We start from the raw sequence: 22,917 nt of genomic DNA, 5'->3' as shown, positions 1-22,917 counted from the left end.
TTACTAATTAATTATGCAAAGTCACGTATTTTATTATTATCGTTGCAATAAAAAAATACGAGAAATTTTTATTTCAGACATTTAGGTACCTTAAATTTTAATTTATATTTAAATATTTTATTTTGGTCTTTAGATAGATTTTAGTAAAAAAGAATCATTAAAAATAATTTAAAATTTTTACTAAAATACTATATAAATTTATAAATAAATATAAACCAATCACAGTCACATAACTTCACCATAATATAAAATAAAATAAATAAAATGAATTAATAAAAATAAATAAGAAACGCGCAAAAGTAAAATTAGGGAAATAAACAAATATTTCTTTTATTTTCTTTTTATCTATTATATATAACATATTGTTATTTTTTTGTTGCATCGTTTATGTTTATGAAAAAAACCCTCCATTTTTTTAATTCTATTTTATGATACATCATGTGAAAAAGATGATATAGTATTTAGTAAAATGAATTCATTTTATATAATATGGGAATGTAATTTATATTTTGAAAACCTTCTTTGGGGGCTTACTTTAAAATATTTTTATATTTGCGAAAGGAAGAGCGTAACGTGGAAATTTAAAAATCGCTTTATTGGAATACCCCTTATAATTTTAATAAAATTTTAAAAAATATGTTGCATATTGTAAAAAGAATTTGGATTAAGTTCAAAGCCTATTTTAAAACTTTAGGGAAACCTAATAATAAAGATTTGAAAAATTTTACAAATGTGTTCTGGTCATTTTTTATCAAAATTTCATGTTAATTGGTTTTGTGACAGCCTACGTGATAAATTTGCAACAATATGTTGGTAATTATGAAGATAATTATAACGAAAAATTTTAGCATAGTTAAAATTTCAGTTTATATATATTTTTTCGAATAACAAAATTAATCTAAAACGAATTAGGAAATTATCTGTTGAATAATTTTTGTCTAAATCTATTCGTAAAAGTTAAAATTATATTCGTTTATTTAACAAATTTGGATATTGAACCTTCAAATATAGATTGATTATCTTCAAAGTGTGGATATTAAGAACTATATCACTTAACTCAGTGGCGTACAGGGTTGCCATGCCTCCCCCATCAGCGAGAAACTCCCGCAATTTTTTAGTTAACACGTAGACATCTCTTTTCCGCAAAACTACCGCAATTGGAAATCTACCGCAATTTTTTAATTTCTCCCCCAATTTTTTTTTTTTAGTATTTTAACGTTTTTGATATATAAATAATAATTTTGAGAGACATTAATTGATTATTTTTATATTTTTAAAATAAATTATAAATATTTATTCGAAAAACATGTCTAGTTTGTAAATTTCTTTCTATCCTGTTTTATTTTTATCCAATAATAAATCTTTCATTCATATAAGTCAGTACAGGGGAGTATGTCAACATCGATTACAATACAAAATTATTCTCAAAATAATAAATAATATAGATGCAACTACATTTGCGGAAATCGTATACATCTATCATGTAGTTTAACATTCACAGAGCTATATCATCACAATGTGGGTCGAATCTTTTTCTCAAGATATTTAACGACTCCAATATAATTGCAAACCTTACTTGTGGCAGAACAAAAATGAGCAAGGCTACACAATTGTTTTAGTATCTGAATCCTAGAGGTCAATTCTAGACGATTTGAAAGATGGGCATCTATATGCATTACTAACAGATGCATCAGGGAAATATCAAAACATTTCCCTCGATCCTTCGCTATTTCAACAAGAATAAGAACATTTCAATAAAACTGTTAAAAAATTTTCCTCGGATAGTGAAAAATACAACAATGTAGCTAGCCACATAAATAGCTGATTCAGGGTTCAATGATTTACATGTCAGCTTTCTGCGCTGATAATGCCTCTGTATATTTTGGCAAAAACCAAAGTTACCGAATTGGGGCAGCACAATAATGAATTAATACCAATTGGCTGTATATGCCATATACTACATAATTCTTGCAAGAAGGCAATGAATGTACTATCTGTGGATGTCGAAAAAATTGTGATGAAATGTTTTAACGAATTTAGTTCATCAACTAAAAGTGTTAATGAATTAAAAGAGTTGGTGAAGTGGTCTGACTTGGAATGGTGTAAGTTGTTGCGATATATACCTATCAGGTGGTTATCATTAATACCTGCCATCGATTGAATTGTAAAATTTTACAAACCCTTAAAAAAATACTTCTTAAATAGAAATTTTAAAAGCTGTCCTAAAATTTTGAAAAATTTTTTCGAGTATGAAATGGCAGAAGCATATTTGGGATTCGTTTCACATGTAGGAAATCTACTTCATGCAATTAATATTCAGTTGCAAAGAATATTCTTTATTAAAAAAGATTCACAAAATCATGCTACAGCTCTGTTCATCTCTACAGTTAAAAATTGATAATACATTTTATGGCGCTATTGCTAAAAATATTATATTAAAATGTTCAAATAATACTCTAATACATTTTTTTATGAAGCAGATATTTTTATTAAGACAATTTTAGAATATTTACAAATCAAAATTTGATTTTAATAATTATATTTACAAATGTATAAATATTATGACCTTGGAACAGAAACCATCAATTGATGGTTTTTATAATTTAATAAATATATTTAAAATACCGAAAGACATTGATGTCTTGTTTGAGGAGATTGTAATTCTCTCTATTTTTTATGATTCGCCAAAATACTTAGTTAGATGGTCTAAAAGCAGAGGAGAAATGGGTAGAATTTTATAAATCCCCATGCTTTGAAAAAATATGCGAGTATGACTTCTCCTTACCGCATTCTAATGCCTCCTCCGAGCGCATTTTTAGCCAGATGAGGACTGCCTGGAAAAAGGAGAGAAATCGGATTGCTTTAATATCATTAGAGGCCGAGATAATGGTTAAACAAATATATAATATGTCATACCAGAAATTTTATAAATATCTCTATAACGATGGTAAACATTTAGTTCTATTATTTAAATCATAAATAAGATATAATTAAGTTTTAGCAATGGCGCCATAAAATTTATTGTCAATTATTAACTGTAAAGATGAACACATCTACAGAATAATTTTGTGAATCTTTGTTAAGATTCTTCTGATTGCAACTACACATTAACAGCATGTAGTAGATTTCCTACATGTGAAATCATTCCTAAATAAACCTCTGCCATTCATTATTGAAAAAAATTAGAACAGCTTTTATAATCTATATTTAAGAAATATTTTTTTAACGGTTTATAAAATTTTAAAATTCTACTATGGCGGGTATTAGGAACATATCGCAACCAACATTGTGCTGACTCAATACTGTAAATACACTCTGTTTTTACCAAATTCACTAAGTAATTATCAAATCATAAAGCTGACATGTAATTTATTGATAATCTCGAATCTGCTATATTTACCATTATATGGTTAGCGATGTCTTTGGATATTTCACTATTTGAGGGGAAAAATTTAATAGTTTTATTGAAACGACCTTAATTTTGTTGAAATAGCGGAGGATCAAGGGAAATATTTTAATATTTCCCTTATTAGATGCATCTATTAGAATTGCATATGTATGCACATCTTTCAAAACGTCAAGAATTGACTTCCTGGATTTAAGTCCTAAAACATTGATGATAGCCTTGCTCATTTTTGTTCTACAAGTATAATTTTCATTTATATTAGAGTTGTTAAATATTATGGGGGAAAGATTCTACCAACATTTCTCTGTGAACGTTGTACTACAAGATACAGTGTTGTGATGATTTAATAAAACATATTGACGATTATAAAACCCATCCATTTAAAATTATAATCTTTGCAAAAATAATTAAAATGTAGACAAAGCATTATTGAAATTTCTTTTATTTATTCCTTTTGTTATTTTAATTATTTTTGCAAAGATTATAATTTTATATGGATGGGTTTTAATTTAATCGCCAATATGTTTCATTAAATCATCACAACACTGTAAGTGGTTACAATTACCGCAACTGTAGTTGCATCTGTATTATTTCTTATTTTTGGAGTACCTTATTATGTATTTAAACGTGATAAGTGATAATTAAGCGCCTATCCCTATAATGTTATACACACACTAGATTTCCAATTGCGGTGGACATTCGCAAATAATATATTTTTAATTGTAAAATTAATATTGTTTTTTTTATAAAATTTTATCTTGTTTACATTCTTTTATATTTAAAAAAGATCGTTGGTTTTTTTTATAAATTAATATATTTTAATAAATCAAGATGTTATTTTATTTTGAAAAATAGTTACCGACTTTGTATTTATATAAACTAATTATAAAAAATAATAGGCGGATAGGCCCGCAAAAAATTTTTTTTTAGCAATTTTTATATTTTTACCGCAATTTTTATATTTCTCCCGCATAATACCAAATTTTTCCAGCAATATGAAAATTTTGACCTGGCAACCCTGATCAAGCAAATAAAAAGATTCCGTAGATGGTGAAAATCTTTTGCTAGCTATTACGAAGCCACAATTTTTAATATCAATTCAATGTGTATAATTTTATTTAATTACAAATATGATTATAGCAAGATGCTACAAAAAATTGACTTGGATTTAAAGGAGATTACGAATATAGCAAAGGATATTGTTGAAATATTAACAAATATTAGAGAGATTGTGGATGAAAATAATTTCATGAATTGCACGAGAATGTAAAGGAGATCGCTAATATGTTTGGGATTGAATTTTTAAACCTAGAGGTAGTTTCTAGACAGTCCAATCGCTTAAATATTGATGCATCTACGATTGAGGATTTTTATAAAAAAATAATTTTATTCCCCTTATTTATACATTTTTATTTCAATTAAAGGAAAGATTTATTAGTCACAATTATATTTTAAAAAGCTTTTATTTTCTTCTGCCGGTTGAGTCTGAATTGTTGATTAATTACACTTAAAACGCGAGAAGATATTAAGAAAATCTCAGAGTTTTATTCTGATGATTTATCAGAATCGTATGAAAAGTTATTTTGGGATATCGATGGTATAAAAATCTTGATAGAAAAGAATACTTGAGATCAAAAAATGCTTTGCCCTTTCCATGTTTAATTGCAATTTATATTGCCTAATTTTAATAAAAGTATTGAATTCATTTGCAATAAGAATTATTTATATTTTGATTCATTTGTATTAATTATAATTGTTAAATTATATTTTTTTAAATACCGTACAAGAATTACTTATATTTTATTGAATTATATTTTTTTAAAATATAGATTTTTACAATAAATTTTATAATAATCTGTATAAAATTTTTACATTTTGAAATTTATTTTATTGTATATTATCATTAAAATAAATATATAGTTAAATAAAGGGATGTTATTTTATACTAAAGTATTTTAATAATAAATAAAATCTATAATGAAATTCTCTAAAATTTAATTAAAATAATTATTTTTAACACTCAATAAGATATATTGAATGATCATAAAAATAGAAGGTTTTTGGGGCATTTTTTTTTTCTTTCTACACAGGATGGATTAATTTACAACTGACTAATCATTGATAAAATTTTTAGAATAATGCTTCCAGCCGCTTATTAATCATAAATTTGGCCAAAATTCTGTACTAATATTAATAAAGAACATAATATTGTCAAAATTTTAAAATAGAGTTTGGGGGCGAAGGGCAAAAAATTTAAACCCCCCCCTCCCCCATGGATGAATCTTGGCTACACCACAGTTCTCACTCAATGTTAGATAAAAGTAAAATTAACAGTCAAAAAACCCTTCCATAATCAAAACTTTTATTTATCCGGGCGTGGCCTTTTTTTTTTTTTTACCTATTTTCATATTTCCCATGGGCGTTTTCCCAAAAATACGTTGATGGTCCTTATCTTAATTATTTCCTGTCAATTTTTTTAACCCAATTTGATTCCATTCTCTGAAAGAATGAAACTGTTATGTATATAAGGCATAAAGCTTGGCATTTAATATCACTTAACATGTTCCTTGCGGAACTTTTTATTTATTTTCTTTCCAATAATATTTTTAAATTTTAATAATCCATTTTTGAAAAATATTTAAATTTAATTTTCGAATAAATCATGTTTTATTATTCGCGTAAATTAAATACCAATAAGAAATTATTTTATTGTTTTATATTTTAAGAGTTGCCTAAATAATATAGTTGAGTAATGGCTAAATGTAGGCTAATTCCACTCAATCTTCAGGCCCCTGCCAGAAAAAATCTTAATATGAAAGCGTTTTCATTTATATTAGTTCCTTCCAAATTTAAACTGCTATAAAACCCCGATGCCAAAGTGATATTTTCGACTAAAACTTGGTTTTAATGACTTTTAAGACGGTTAAAATTGGCCTAGACAGTTAAAAATATGGAAATTACCCAACTATACTAACTAAAATACTAAATCTATAAATAATATATTAAATTCACAAAAGTAATAAACAATTTATTCATTATATATATATAATTACAAATACACCACATAGATACCAATACAATTGACTTATAAAACGGTTATTATAGAAATAGACAGGGACCTGGAGTTTAATGAGCAGTTAAACTATTATAAACCTTTATAAATATCTTAACCGAACCGATATAATAATTTTTTAAAGGAGTAAAAAGAACCTTTATAAAAAGTTAAACCGGCATCAACAAAAATAAAATAAATAATTTTCAATTTTTTACATTCTTTTCCTTGTAGTGTATTACATATTTTATACAATATCTGCGTCGTTATTTATAATTATTAAATGATCAAAATATTTGTTTAATATCCATAAGAAGTATGTATTATTTTCTAACTATGACTTAAATTGATCCATGATGAGCATTCCTATTTTCTCTATTTTAGTATACAAAATATCTAATAATCTTGTAGATTTTTGATTAATTGCATTTATTTAATTAATTTAAGTATAATACCTACCCATGATAAGTTTGATAGAAGAATTATTACTCCCATCATATAAATTTTAAAATGACCAAATTTATAAGGTTTTAATTTTATATATTATTTATAGAATTTTGGCATTTGGGTATATTTTAAAGCTTTAAAATAGATTTTGTGTTGTCTTGAAATGCAAGTTTGCAAATTGTTAAAATCTGTTTTTTATATTATTTAGGTGAGGATTGTAAATTCTTAAACCAATAATATCCATATGATGTGGTTTTACAAATTGATAATAAATTCTAGTTTATAAATATAATAATTTTACAATATTTCTCTGCTTTGACCTCGTATCTTTTTGGATTTATTTCTTTTAGTATTAGATCCATATTCCTATTCCCAATATTTTAGTATGCAAAATATCTAAATAACTAATTTTGATTTAGTTGCAATTATTTAAATAATCTAAAAAATCATTAGTTTTTAAAAATTTGAATATGCAGAATTATAAAAACTTGCTCTTATAGTACTTGCGGTTCTCACAACACAAGTTTCTGTTAAAAGAGCCTTTTCGGGGCTAAATGTTGTGTTATCGTCACAACAAACAAATATGAATCCACTTAAATCAGAAAATATAGCTTATGCGTTCGAATAATATATTTTAAAATGAGTTATTTATTTTTTTATATATTATTCATAGATAAATTCATCCATTTATAAATAAACAACATATTAACCTAAGTGACATGCCAAAATTTTTAATAAATAATATTCATATTTAAAATCATTATGTGCTTCAATAAAGATAATTTTTAAAAAAATTTCAAACCATAATAAACCTTTATAAACCTTTACAATTAGCTGAACCGAACTGAAACTTTATAAAACTTTTAAGAACTTAACCGAACCGTAGTCATTATAATTTTTTGCATACTGAATTGTGACTGAACCGTTATAAATATATGTTCGGGTAATGGAAATAGATAAGAGTAGAGATATAAGTGCCTTAATTGACATTGGGAAAAAATTAGATATAGATAGTAAAAATGTGATGGCAGAAAAATTCGTAAAAACAAAATTAAAAGACCAGCTTTTCGTAAAAAAACGGGACGGACTTGACTATTAATAAAAATTTTACGGACTGGGAAAAGGGCGGGTCGGGCAAATTTTTTAAAAACTAAAACGGGAGGATCAGTCCAAACAACTTGTGCAAAAATTTTTAACGGGCCGAAGTGAGGACGGGGCTTTGCAGACCTCTAATAGGTATGTAAAAAACATAAAACAGAAAAGGATTTTTTTTAATATATAAACGAGGAAAAAAAATGCTTAAAAATTATTTTAACGAAATTGTTAACAATCAAAAGTTAAATTTAAAAATTAATTTCTTATGAAAACACTAAAAAGACTTTTTTTAAACTCAATTTACAAAATGATCGAATTTAAATTGATTGTGGATAAAAAATTTCCCAAATGGCAAATTATGAATATGATTGTGATATTGTAGAATTTAAATAACATTGGTAGGTGATATTTCCTAGCTTTGCTGTTGCATTTTAGCAAAAAATAACTGTAACTAGTTACTTTAAAATGTAACAATAAAAGTGTTTTAAAATATGTTAAATATTTATGCAATATAATATTTTAATCATTAGCTTTAGGTGATTTCTCATATTTAAAATTACTATTTATTAAATATATATTTATTCAAGGGAAGCTTGTTTTCGGGAGAAAAACTAGCACCACTTTTAGAAACCACAATATTAAAAATAGTTTATTGTTAAACTTAAATAAAACCATATTAACCTTCTAGTGGTATACTTATACCGGGTCATATCAACATTTAAGAGATATTTAAAAAGTACTAAAAAACGTGCAAATATTATTCATTTAATAATTTCTGTAATTTATTAGAATGAATTGACCCCTTGACTAGTCCATAGAATTATAAGGAACAAATTTAAAATTCAATATAGATCCAAACAGCCCCGATTCTAGGTCTATTTTGGGAAAAAATTAAAACAGCCCCCCCCCCTCAAAAAAAGGTTTGCACGTGGACAAAAATATTTTTTTGGTTCCTGAATATTTTTTGGATAAATTTTTTAAAAATAGGAATGTAATGGGAGGAAATAACCAATCATTTATTTATGTCTGCTGAAATATCTAATGCCCCAGCACTTATATTGTAAAGAGGAAGGAGAAAATGTAAATGTAATTAATTTGGTGGAAGAATGAAAATGATCTAGATGCCAAGATTCAGAATAAGGGAAATGAGCATGAGCATCCAAATAGTGTTGTTAAACGGCTCGTTTTGAGCCGATTTTTAAAAACGGCTAACTCAATATTTTGTCCATAAAAATATCAAACAAGCCTTAAGATTTTTCCTATGATGGCACAAAGGTTTGGACATCTAATATCAAAATCTTGAGGCTAATGCAGTATTATTCTGGCTAAAATATTGAGTTAGTTTTTTAAAAATCGACTCAAATCGAGCCGTTTAACAACACTAATTCCAAAAACAAAATTGGATAGGTTAGGTATTTAAGTTATTCTTATTGCAAATATTTCACACCTGTTTTAAATCAAGTATCACCAAATTCGCCCTACATCTAGTTGTGTTAAAAGACCCGATTCAAGTCTATAAAAACGGCGGATCAAAATTGTAACCAAAATAATTTTTGGAGATTTTTCTCATGGATGGCAGAAAGGTTTGGACATCTATTTGCCAAATGACAAGGCCTATATAATGTTATTTTGGCTAAAATATTAATCGGGACGTTTTTAAAAATCGACCCAAATTGAGATTTTTAACAACAATATCAACATCATTCAAAAAGACTAATACTAATAATGGAGGAAGATTTTCTTTAAAGTTTTATAAATAAATAATTAATTGAAGCTTTTGAAGTTTTTGCCTTCCTTGTAAGATCTATAACTTAAACAATGATGAATCAAATTTATGCCAAAACTGGTTTACAAACTAAAAGAATTAAAACCTTTATTGGCTAACAATATTACTGAACAGAGATTAGCAGTTGAGGGATTGTTAAAAAATTATTTGCTAAAAGTTTAGAAAATCATATAGATTGTAATACATCAGATTATGAAATTTCTATACCCATACAAAAATGCATTTCCAATGTTTTTCAAATATTCTTTATCAGTTTAAATCATCTACATCGAGTTGTAAGTTAACTTATTCACCATTAAAGAGAATTATAAAATCAGATAAATGTTTGAGTAGTGATATAAGAAAGGGTAACTTAAAACATGACCTAAGCTAAAAATTTTGGAAATATTTTCAAGGTATTTAAAAATACATCTCAACCAAAATTATATTGTTAATGCTTTTTGTTGGTTTTACACTGCTCAATCATTGTGATGATTCCATTTGTAATATAATAGTTAAAAATATTTTCTATATTACATATATTTTATTATAATTGAATACCAATTTTTATTTTCCATCTAATTTTATAAACATATTTGATCATTGTATATTTTTATAGTGGTATTTTTCAAATAAAATCGTATATTTCCATTTTGTGTTCAAACAACTTAAATATTTGTTATATGGTGTTAAAATTTTTTTAACTGCTCCTTCAAAATTTTTGTCTGCCCTCCCCCAATGGGTGAAGTTAAAGTTGGGTCTGGATTCAAATGACTTCCGAGATTTTATTGATAATTCAATCGACTTTTGACTGTCTGTTTCCTACACCGTTGAAAAGCAAGGGAAAACTTTCTATGAATTTTTATAGTAAATCAGAAGCAGAGATATGTTTTAGTGTGGTGAATGAAATAGCCTCAAGAGATAGATATTCGCTAACTGAAAACTAATCTAGGAAAATAATTCCCCGGAAAAAAATCCCCGTTTATTAAGATATTAAAAATTACAAAATTAATAAAATAGGAGAAAAAATTCCCTATAAATATATCCATAAAATAAATATCCTCAAATAAAATATTTAAAAATTTTAAGAAAATCAATTCCGGTCAATTATTTTCTAAGAATTATTATTAGGGGTTTTTTTTACCACTAATAAGATATAGCATATTTAACAAAGATATATTTAATAGGCAAAACTTTATCATATTATAATGCTTCGTATTTTGTAATATTCGCTAAATAACAGACACACGTGGAAAAACAATTAAAATGTGAATGTGATAATAAAACAATATTTTTCGAATTTGTTATATTAAAAAATGCTGTTAATATTTTCAAGTAGAATAATTAATTTTAGAAAAACATTTTTAAATCTGCAAATTGAAAATTATAGAAAAAAAAATTAAGCGATAAAATAATTTTTAAAATTTAATATCTCTTTTCGGGGGGAGTCGATTGCTAATGGCAGCATAGCGCTGAGTAAGCCCTATTATTAATCGTATCACGTCAATATCGCGAAACTTTTACCGCAATGTCGATTACCGCGAAAAGATATTATAGCGAATGCATTACCGCGAATGCATTATAGCGAATGTATCATAGCGAATATATTTGCGCAAATGCATTACCGCGAAAATATTATAGCGAATGCATTACAGAGAATGTAATACCGCGCATGCATTATCGCGAATGCATCATAGCGAATGTATTATAGCGAATATATTAGCGCGAATGCATTACAGCGAATGTAATACCGCGAATGCATTATCGCGAATGCATAATAGCGAATGTATTATAGCTAATATATTTGCGAGAATGCATTATAGCGAATGCATTATAGCGAATGCATTATAGCGAATGCATTAACGCGAAAACATTATAGCGAATGCATTACAGCGAATATATTATCGCGAATGTATCATAGCGAATGTATTAGAGCGAATACATTACAGCGAATGCATTATCGCGAATGCATCATAGCGAATGCAATATCGCGAATGCATTACAACTAACATTATCACACACAATGCAATAGTGATTTATATTTGACAAAATTATATTTAACTCATTTATTAAGTTCCAAAAAACCAGAGAACCAGCTTAATTGTCTATATTTATTTAAAGTAGCGTTTTAAAATTATTTACCTCTAAAACACGTCACTTGTTATTTATGAAATTCGTATTTTATTAAAAAATATGTGGAATTTGGTATACTCAATTTTTTTAACAATTAGATTAAGTCGTTTTTTACAAAAGACCCTATTAATTAATATTTTATATTTTAAGATTGATTCTAGTAAAAGTTAATTTTTGCCCCAACAAGCCCCAAACCCCAGGCTTGTAGATTATATTGGTTTATTAAGTCTCCCATAGGATAATTGTTATTATCAATAATACACCATTTATATATAAATAATTCATAAAAAATTTCAAAATGTGATATTATATTTTAAAAAATGTTTAAGTTTTAATAATTTTTTAATTTTTTTTCTAATTCTTTTGATTATCAACCACCAGAAAAGGTGAAAGTTAAAGGGAAAAAATAGTGTTTAAAGCTATAATAGCCAAATACTTATTATATCATATTTTTAAGCATAATATAATTAATTCGACATAATTCTACTAGCCCCTAGTTACTGATATGATTAACCCTTTCCAGCGCTAAAAATATATGTTGATAATTTTTAAAAATTTTTAAATAAGATTAGATGAAGGGGAACATTGGATTGAGACCTCTATCTTATTAAATCTTTTGTAATCGTCAAAATTATTAATTTTATAGCTTTAAAACATAAAATCTTATCTTTTTTAAATTTAAACATTGTTAAATTTAAAAATAATAAATGCCAACTCCTGTTTCAAATATAAATCTTAAAATGATAAAAAATATATTTATTTATATATTTTGGTGGTTTAAATAGAGATGTTATGTGAATTTAGTTTAAATTTAATATTTTGTAAGTTATTTTCAAATCATATTATTCTGCCTGAAAGGGAATGCCTACAATAAATATTTTTAAACATAATGATTATGAGACTTTCTGAAATGGGAAAAGAAGATTTTTTAATTTCATATTCTGTCTATTTAATTATTTCTAAATCTCACTGTGCAAATTGGTTTATTATTCAACAATTTCAACTTTAAGAGAGACAGAAGGCCACAAATCCATATTTTTATGCCGTTTAATATTATAGTGAAAAACATTTTAATTATGCTTTAATATTATTTACTTATCTTAAATTCCGTATAAAACAATTTATAAAATACAGAGAAAATATTCAAAATAACGAAATTTGAAAATTTGGGGCAGGGCTTTAAATAATCAGAGCTAAAAAATGCAGACCGAAGAACACAGGTATATTAATTTAAGATATTTATATCATTTATTTTATTACTAATTATGACATTGAAATATGTTAAATTCAATTTTGTCTGTACTGTAAAAAATAGCTAAATATTAATAAAATTATACTAGAATCAATCTTAAAATATAAAATATTAAAAATATTTATTAATGTATAACTTAAGTTAAGTGTTTGTTGGGCTATCTCATGGTATTTAATAAATTCAATTATAAATTGTCAAGCTTATGATGATATTGACAAAAACGACTACTAGCCCTATTCCTACTATTGGAAGAAAGTTGATAATGAGATCAAAAATTTTGATTATTTACCGGGCGGCTAAAAAACGTCGCGTTTTGAAATCTTATTAACTCCGAAACGTGTCATTCGTTTTTTATGAAATCTCCTGTCTTAATATTCTCAAAATATATAATTTTATAAAGTGGTTTTTAGAAAATTAGGATAAAAAAAATGTAGTCGTACATATATATTTTTAAAGATTTCCTTTAATTCATAAACTATAACATAAAAACAAAATTTTTAAATTTTATAAAGTGGCTTTTAGAAAATTAAGATAAAAAAATGTAGTCGGACATATATATTTTTAAAGATTTCTTCAAATTCATAAACTATAACATAAAATATTTTGGCATTATTAAACAAATCTCATTATTAAATACCACTAACAATATAAACATACGATAATTTTCTAAATTATGTATTTTATCAAATATCTGATAATGATAAAATTTTAACATGAGAAGAAAAATTGGAATCAAGTTTAATTCCTAAATTCTCTAGGAAAAAGTGGAATATTAATCCAGTTCACCAAGCTAACCCCATGGTTATCATATAACTCATCAAGCTCCTTTTGATTTTCAACTAAGATTTTATCAAGCAAAACCATAGATTCGTAATACGAATTCCACTAGAATTTATCAGATACCTACCCAATTTCTTGATGTTACCTGCCATATTGGTAGACATTTTTTGTTTATTCCACAAAGTAAGACACTTTTGGAAAGAACTTTGTGATATTATTTTATGTTATCAGCTAAAGCTAAAAAATTTCTGATGCCCATAATTAGGGGAGACCGGTGTTATAATGAACCCAGGGTTATAGTGAGAGTGGCTTTATTTTCTAGAGTATTAAACTCTAAGAGATAATTTTTTACCAAAACTATATACTTATATATTGCATATGCGGCTATAATTTTTATTTCTATCGGACCGCTCTGAAGAATTTTTATAATGCTTTATATCATTCGTACCTTCAAAAGTAACTTTTTACACTTTTACTATTTTTCAAAAATAAAGATTAATATACAATTTTACCACACAAAAATCATCTTATATAAAAGAAAAAATCCTATTTTATAGAATAACAATTTACCCGAACAAAATTGATAATATAAATACTTCAAAATATGATCTTAATCAAAGTGGTGCTACTGGGGCTATTTTTATGGGGTTAGGTCGAACCTTTTTTTTTTGATATTTTTTAAAAATTTGAAAGCCAAGGAGAGACCAACTAAAAGAAAAAATCGAAAAATGTTATTATATGATAAATAATTGTTTGGTACAAATAAATTATATCAAGAATAACAATCAAGACTGCTTTCAATGTCAGTTATTAGTTACATGGCTTTGCAATTTTATTGTTTTTTTATTTGCAAAGATTGTGAATGTTTTAAATGATTTTATATAAAACTTTTATTTTAAATCATTAAATATATCCTAATAAAAAAATATATAACTTTCATATATGGAAAATTAAGCAGAGTTTATAATAGCCTCGACCAAGGGCTTGTTCGTCCCCGGGTAGGGTTCACTCGGTTACCAAAAAAAATTCCAGGAAAAATGATATTTTGAAAAAATTATTAGAGATGTATTTTTGTTGAACATATCATAAAACTAATAGAGCTGAACAAAATGAGATATTTTTTATTAAAAATGATAAAGTACTTATAATTTTCTTAAGGTTTGCCTTTAGGGTTCGCCATTACCCCGTTCTCCCCCCTACAAGTTTTCAATAAATTAAAAAGAAAAAACTTGATGTTTAATATTTAAAATGATTAGATGAAAAAGAGAAATCTATTTTATTACTTAGAATCTTTTTTATATATTTTAAGTCAAAAAAAAAAGCCTTAGCCTTAATTTCAATAAAAAAATGTTTTTATAGCCAATCCCCATTTTAACTTAATTTTCAGATTCAACTAAGTCAGTCGAAAAGTCGATAAATATAAAATTGTAACCTTCATGAAACACCATTCGCGATATGATAATGCATTCGCTATAATGCATTCGTTATAATGCATTCGCTATAATGCATTCGCGATAATTCATTCGCTATAATACATTCGCTATAATGCATTCGCTATAATGCATTCGCTATAATGTATTCGCGATAATTCATTCGCTATAATACATTCGCTATAATGCATTCGCGGTAATATATTCGCGATAATGCATTCGCGATAATTCATTCGCTGTAATGTATTCGCTGTAATGTATTCGCTATAATACATTCGCGATAACATTTTCGCGGTATTACATTCGCGCTAATACATTCGCTATAATATTTTCGCTGTATTATATTCGCTGTATTATATTCGCTATAATGCATTGAAAATTTTAGCGCGAAATGTATTATAGCGAATGTCGATTACCGCGAAAAGATATTATAGCGAATGCATTACAGCGAATGCATTATCGCGAATATATAATCATTGTGTGTAATTTATCCTTAGTGGAATTGAAATTGCATATATTAGAATAAAACTTGAATGAACTTTTCATTGAAAATAATACCTTAGGTTAAAAAAATGAACAATTCGTATTTTAGAAATAAAAAAAGACACCTCATATCATACACTCCTGTTCTCTATACACAAAATAACTCGGTCCTGCTCAAATTTTTAAAATTATCTTATTTTATAGCGCTTCGGGCTGAGACGTGATATAAATATACTATATATGCACTAGTGTTGTTAAACTGCTCGTTTTAAGCCGATTTTCAAAAACGGCTGACTCAATATTTTAGTCAGAAAAAATATTGCCTAAGCCTCGATATTCGCTAATATATGTCTTGCTCCTTCTATGAACAAAATCTTCAGGCTTGCGTAATATTTCAAGCTTCGGCCCAAATGTGAAACTATTTAGCTGAAACCAATAAATATTTTTTCCGCAAAGAGCAATTTACCTACATTAGAAGCACTTATTTTTCCAGGTCCAGCACGATTCATAAAATAGCCAAAAAATTTTGTCCGACCGATTTAACCCGAGATTTTTTTTTCTGATCCAAAATTTTACTTTAGAGATAGGTCCCGAGTCAAATATGATCAAATTTTTTTTTATTGGACAATTGAAAAAGTATTTTATTTTAATGAAAACGAAAAAAAAATTAAAAGCACTGAAGAATAAAAGATACTGGCATTATTTGGAAAAGAATATTTTTTAAAAAAATTTAGAAAGCAAAATAATTAAAATTTTATCAAGATTCGAGCCCGGCCATGTCCGAATTAAAATTATGAGAACAAGGCTCTATCCGACTGAGTCCGAGAGAATGTCTGTCAACCGAACCAAGTACTATCGGTTCGAACTTGGAGTGTTCCATAAAGGGCTCTAATAAAATATTTTTTTAAAATCTTTCTTTCTTTACGTTTATATTATGAATAGGATGAATTTCAAATTCAAATATGATAATTTCTAAAAAAAAATATTTTCTTATATTAATATTAAAAATATTGATTTCAAATTCAATTTGTTAAATACAAATTATATATATTTTTTATAATTATGAAAGGATTATATAACAATAATAAAAAATTATAAATCTACATATGCTCTATCAACACGAAAAAAATAATATTTACGTAATTGTATGAATAAGATGGTGGAAAGAATATTAGCAAAAATTTTATCTTAATTAACTTTCATATTTTTTTAGTTCATATTTATAATTAACCACATTTTCTTTAAATATCTTTCATTTCAGTAAATACTAAAATTTTAAATAATAAAGTATAATATATATTTTCTAGGTAAAATAAAATGAATGTGTTTGTAATCCTCACGAATAAGAATTATTACCATTCTTTGCTAAATAAGGTCATTGAAAATTATTTATGTTTATATCCTCTATGTTTTTCTCCATTTTAAGAAATATAACATAACGCTAATTAATACATTTGGCTCCTTTTGAATAAAATTAGCATTTGTTGATATTTGTAATTCGACCAGGAGAGAGAATCTATATAAACCATTTTTCGTAATTTTCTTTTTTATAATGCATGGCAGAATTTATTAACTAGATCTACATCTAAACTAACTTCTATTTCAATTCATAACAATATTTCTGCCATTTTTTAGTCATTAGAGGTCTGCAAACGTGGGTTTAAAAAATTTAAACATTGGCAGGTGGGTTAAAATATTTTTAAAACAACGGGCAGCTAAGGGCAGAATGTATATTTCAAAAAAAACAACTAACGATTATTGCTAAACGATGACAATTCAACATGTAGATATATATATTATCAGATAGAATTATGATCCTGCTTCCGATCTTCTATTTACCATAACCAGTGTATAAAACCACTTAAGGTTTTGTATAGAAAAAATTGGATCCTTTCAGAACTCGAACGTAGATAAGAGCTAAGTGGTATCATCAATCACCGACTGAACCACAAGCTACTCGAAAAACATATAATTTATTTGTATAAACTATAACCATATGTAGCATGGGCCACCCAAAGAAAAAAAAATTTAATAAAATTTGTTACATAAGCCAATAATCGCCCGATCTGATAAAAAATACATTCCTAATATAGATCTAAAGAGATAAAATAGTAAATTCTGGTAATGATCAATGGATTTTAATAGACCGAATAGCGGCAAGATAAAATAATGGAGCCGATTTTTTTTTTGCATCAGAATATATTAATAAATTATTTATTTACACAATAGATAAATTAAATAGAATTTTATTTGGTTGATAAAAATTTTATCAATTAAGATTTAAAAAAAATCTACTAGCATTTTTAAAAATATCGGATCTGCAAACTTACTGGATGAAGCTCTTACAATGTGGCAAGACGACATCTCTCCTGATATATCCTTTCCCACAATAGTGACTTACAAAAATATTTTCCACCTTAAATATCAAAAGCTTCGAATTTATCAACCTCTTCATCTCTTGAAGACATACAACTCTCTCAAAAAGAAGATAAAATTGGAGGCTACGAATGGGTGGAAACCTTGCCAAGTAAGAACTAGGAATCTCTTAACCAACGAACAAAGTGACCTTAGAATATAGACTCGGATGTGACCTAATTCAGCCTAATCATTGCATTAACTGCAACCTCTTAGTAAATGTGTAGGGGAGACATGACCTTACATTAAAAGTCAAGGTCGACATCTACTACTCTTCGTTAAATAAATAATTAATCCTTCTTTTAAAAAGGTACGTAAACCTAATATTTTACTTTGCAATCTTCCAACAGATTATGGTCAAAGACATGACTACTATCCCCTGAGCAAATATTTTATTTGGGATTATATATTTATCTCATCCTCCCACCAATATTAATAACAACCTGCTTTCTCTAACAGAGACTAAAAATAAACAAATACAAAAATCGTAGCAATTTTATTTTCTAGCCAATTGCAACTTCTACTAATGAGCAGTTTTCTACCATCACTTTTGGTTTCTAAAAAGATTCAACTCACAAAATAAATTACACTCGATCAAGTCAGGGTAAATGTCTACCCAAGATCAACTCCGAATTTAATCCGATCGGAGGTTCGTACAGCACTCGAATATATATAATTAATTATACAATTGATGAAATCAAGTTTCAAAGAAAATTGAAATAATTATATAATTTTGTTCAATGTATATTAAATAATCACTTATTTTATTATTAAGGGAATTGTTAAAGTGAACCTAATAATCTTAACGAAAGGTAGTAAATACATTATACAATCAAAATTGCAATACAACTAAATTTAATAGGTAATGTTTTATCGACCGTAAAAAGTAAAATATATTTTTATTAATATTAATAGAACTTTCATTTTATTAAAATAATATATAATAAAATTACTCAGATAATAATATGATGGTTATTGGTTAATACATTATAATATAATAGGAATGAAAAGTCTCAATAATGTTGAGATTTATTAATATACAATGAATTGAAGAAAAGGTTATTGAATATTTATCACGTTTTTTAAAAAAATAAATAATATTGTCAAGCTGTGTCGTCTCCCCCTCCCCTTAAAAAATCATAATAAAATTATAAATGCATGCATACACATGAATATATTTTGATATTTCAATCGTCTAGCTCTAGTAGCTAAGTTTATGTAAAAATAATATTCAAAAATACATTTAATATTATAATTATATTAAATTGGCTATAATTACGTTAGAAAAAGTTTTTTTTAATGTATATCAGGTTTCGCTATAATTTTTAATATAATACTCTTCCATAAAAAAATTGTAATCACATTAAATTATGTTTTAAATAAAGGTTCAACTATCAGCATGAAAATATAGAAAAAAATTATATTTATAATGTTAAACAAAAAACAGCAAGAAGTATAAAAATATGAAATTAACATAAAATTTTAAATCTAATTTGTTTAATTGAGGAATCCATTTTTGTCCACTAGAGTTGTTTAATTTATATAAGATATTTTTCAAAAATGTATAACTCTCTTAGTTAAATTTATTTAGAAGGTTATAAGTTAATTTGACAAATCTATCTTCAAAATCTTTATGCATTATTTCGATCTTAAACGATTCGCTATTATTCAATTATCATCATAAAAGATATCTGTAGACGTTAATGAATTTATGGACTTGACTTGGATTTAAAACTTTTCCCATTTTCAAACCCGACCCGGATTTAAATACTTGATCGAGTAAGGTTTTCATACAATTAAATTACCCGTCCGGGAAAGAGTCTGCTTCTGGCCTGATGATCTCTTATATTTAATATCAAAACTATCATCTTTGTTTAATCTTGCTACCAATATTATAATTATATGAATCACCGACTTTAAATATTTTGAGTTTTCGATAGGTATGCAAGCTAATATATATTATCTAAGGAAATTTTAAAAAATTTAACCTCATATTGTTTGATTTTTACTTGTAAAGTAACGTCGTTACTAACGGTGTTACTTTTTTTAAAGAAAAGGAACGACATTCGTTATGTTCTTCTAGAGGTAACGAGACGGTAACGTGATTCTTTCCTTGAGCAACGGTAACGCAAAACGTTACTTTAAATTTTTTCTTATAAAAGCATATTTTTATTGTATTATAAAATTATTTATATTTATTTTTTAAATAATTTTAGCCGGGTCTTTAAGTCAAATCAACCACCAAATTATTCATTTTTATTTTAAATTTTCATTATTAAATAGTAAAGATGGTTAATCTAATTAATATTGAATAAATCAAGATATGTAAATTTATATTCTTATTCTCTAATATCATAATTTATTTTATAAAGAATATTATGTCATCTACATTCTTCAGATGAAGATGATTTAACCTGCCCTCGTTCCAATGAAACATTTTTTACACCATAAAATCGTGTCCCAACTCAAATATTTCTTCAATTGTTGAATAAACATATACAGTCTTGAAACTATAAAGCCATTTTTAAAAAAATGGGTAGATATCGGATTAAACCGGTTATAACATGATGTAACTCTTTTTATAACTTTGTGATATTAATACTCATTAAGGAGAATAATCAATTTGACGAATCTTGTGATAAATCTAAATTGTAGAGATTTTCAGATAATGACAAGTCGTTCATATATATGTCGTAATTTTTAAAGGGATCATGACTATCCGGGATTTTCACGGGATTTAAAGGGATAACTAAAAAATTAAGGTTGATAATTAAGGAATGATAATACGGATTATCACGTTTTAATCGTGATAAAGAGAAATCTTATTTTAAAAGCGTTTTCCACGAGTTTCGTTGCGTTTTTAATTTTCAATTTTGTTTTTTTTGGCCTTATGATATAAGATATGTCTAGTATAGGGTATCATTCGATAGCTAATCAAAAGATTTATTCAACTTGAGATCAATCTATGCCCCAGTGATAATACCGTATAGTTCTTTATCCTTTAAAAAATTGAAATTTTAAAGGGATCCCTTTAAATCCCGTGAAGATCCCGGATAGTCATGATCCCTTTAAAAATTACGACATATATATTGTGTGGTTAGTATAATTAAAAGATATCATGTAATATATGATTTTCGATGTTATGGAAATTGTTGCTAGGGCTCTTTAGATTTTAGAAAATTTGGGATATCTCACTCTACGATAAAAAACGCTTTAAATAATTTAAGTTTTGTGCCACCTATTAATGCAATCCGGCAAGAGATAAAAGGTATACAGTTGAAATATTGTTTACAATTTATATTTTGACTATATTTATTTTCAATAAATTCGAACACATCTATAAAGATGAATATATACCATAAGCAATAATTTACCCAGTACTTAAAATAGATTAGCCCTGGATAAAATTATAGGCAATGAAAGGTAGAAAGCTTGAACTTATTTCCAGTTTGAGAAAATATTTTGACAAAAAAAGTAGACTTTGATTTCCTTAAAAAACATCACACATATCATCTTATTTTCTGATAAAGATAAGAAAAATTTTGATGAGGATCTGAAAAGATTCTGTTGAAGATGATCTATTAAGCTTCAAAATAAGGATTATTCTTTAATTTTTAAGAAATTCCCCCATTCAAAATTCTTATTTATTAAATATAATACAACCCTCCCATCCTCTGCGCCAGTTGAACATGTATTTAGCATGGCGAAAGATGATATTATTTTTATATAATTTTATTTATAATAGAAAAAAAATTATTATAAAAAGATTTCATTTTATAATATTTAATAATTGCCAACAGAAAATAATAACTCATTAAACTTCCTTAATATACCAACCCACAAGAAACCCATATTTGAAGATAAAAAATAATATCCAACATTTTCACTCTTAAACTGATAAAAAAATTTTAATTCATGAGCTTACCAGACCTCAGCACAGCTTCTACCAAATCTAACTGCCCTTTATGTAATAAACTCGTTAAAGTAACCAAATTGGGGCTATTGCCATCTCATCGAAACCAGAAGATAAAATGTCCTCAATCTGGGTTTCCCATCTTATCACCAGCTATCCCTCGAACCCTAAATGCCTTTTCTGCCCTTGCCCTCGCACAACCTATAGTTACCATTCCCACGTTGACTGATGTGCCTACTAGCCCAATAGTCTTCACCTCAACCGCCGAAAATGCTCTCACTTTCAATCCAACCGACTCCACAGATGTAGAAATATTTCTAGTCACACCAAAACCATTTGTGATTTCACGTATACCTAAGGAAGCAAGACTTCAAGTTGCCAAACACCTCTCAAAGAACTTGACTTCCTTGATAAATAATTATTCTTCCATAAAACACTGGCTAGACACCCTGTCATTTGCCTTTACTACCTTGCAAGTTCCTGATCCTGCCAGTAAAAAATCTCTGACACAGCAAATCAAGGATGCTACTATCTACCCCTTACCCATCAATCACTTTTCCACATCTTTTAAAGGTGATGACACTGATAAAAATAAAAATCACAAAAATGACCTACTCACCAAGGCCAAGCTTATATCTAAAAAGCTGGATAATCTGAATGTTAAATCCGCCATACGACTGGCAACATCTGACAATCTGCTAGCTCCCTACGATCAAACAACTTATCAAGCTCTTCTCCTAAAACAC

General features: G+C 26.6%; 1 protein-coding gene across 1 annotated transcript in view; it reads right to left on the bottom strand.

The window, feature by feature from the left end:
- Nucleotides 1–16,810, bottom strand: part of LOC135923030 (uncharacterized) — a 42,349-nt gene extending 25,539 nt beyond the window's left edge. Inside the window, exon 1 of the mRNA XM_065457619.1 lies at nucleotides 16,769–16,810. The gene's annotated coding sequence lies outside the window, so the exon portion shown is untranslated. The remainder of the gene's footprint in view (nucleotides 1–16,768) is intronic.
- Between the last annotated feature and the right edge of the window lie 6,107 nt (nucleotides 16,811–22,917).

This window comes from Gordionus sp. m RMFG-2023, chromosome 1, assembly GCF_954871325.1.
Source record: "Gordionus sp. m RMFG-2023 chromosome 1, tfGorSpeb1-WG-v2, whole genome shotgun sequence".
NCBI lineage: Eukaryota > Metazoa > Nematomorpha > Gordioida > Chordodea > Parachordodidae > Gordionus > Gordionus sp. m RMFG-2023.
The sequence above is the reverse complement of the archived record's forward strand: the minus strand, read 5'-3'. Positions and strand labels throughout refer to the sequence as shown.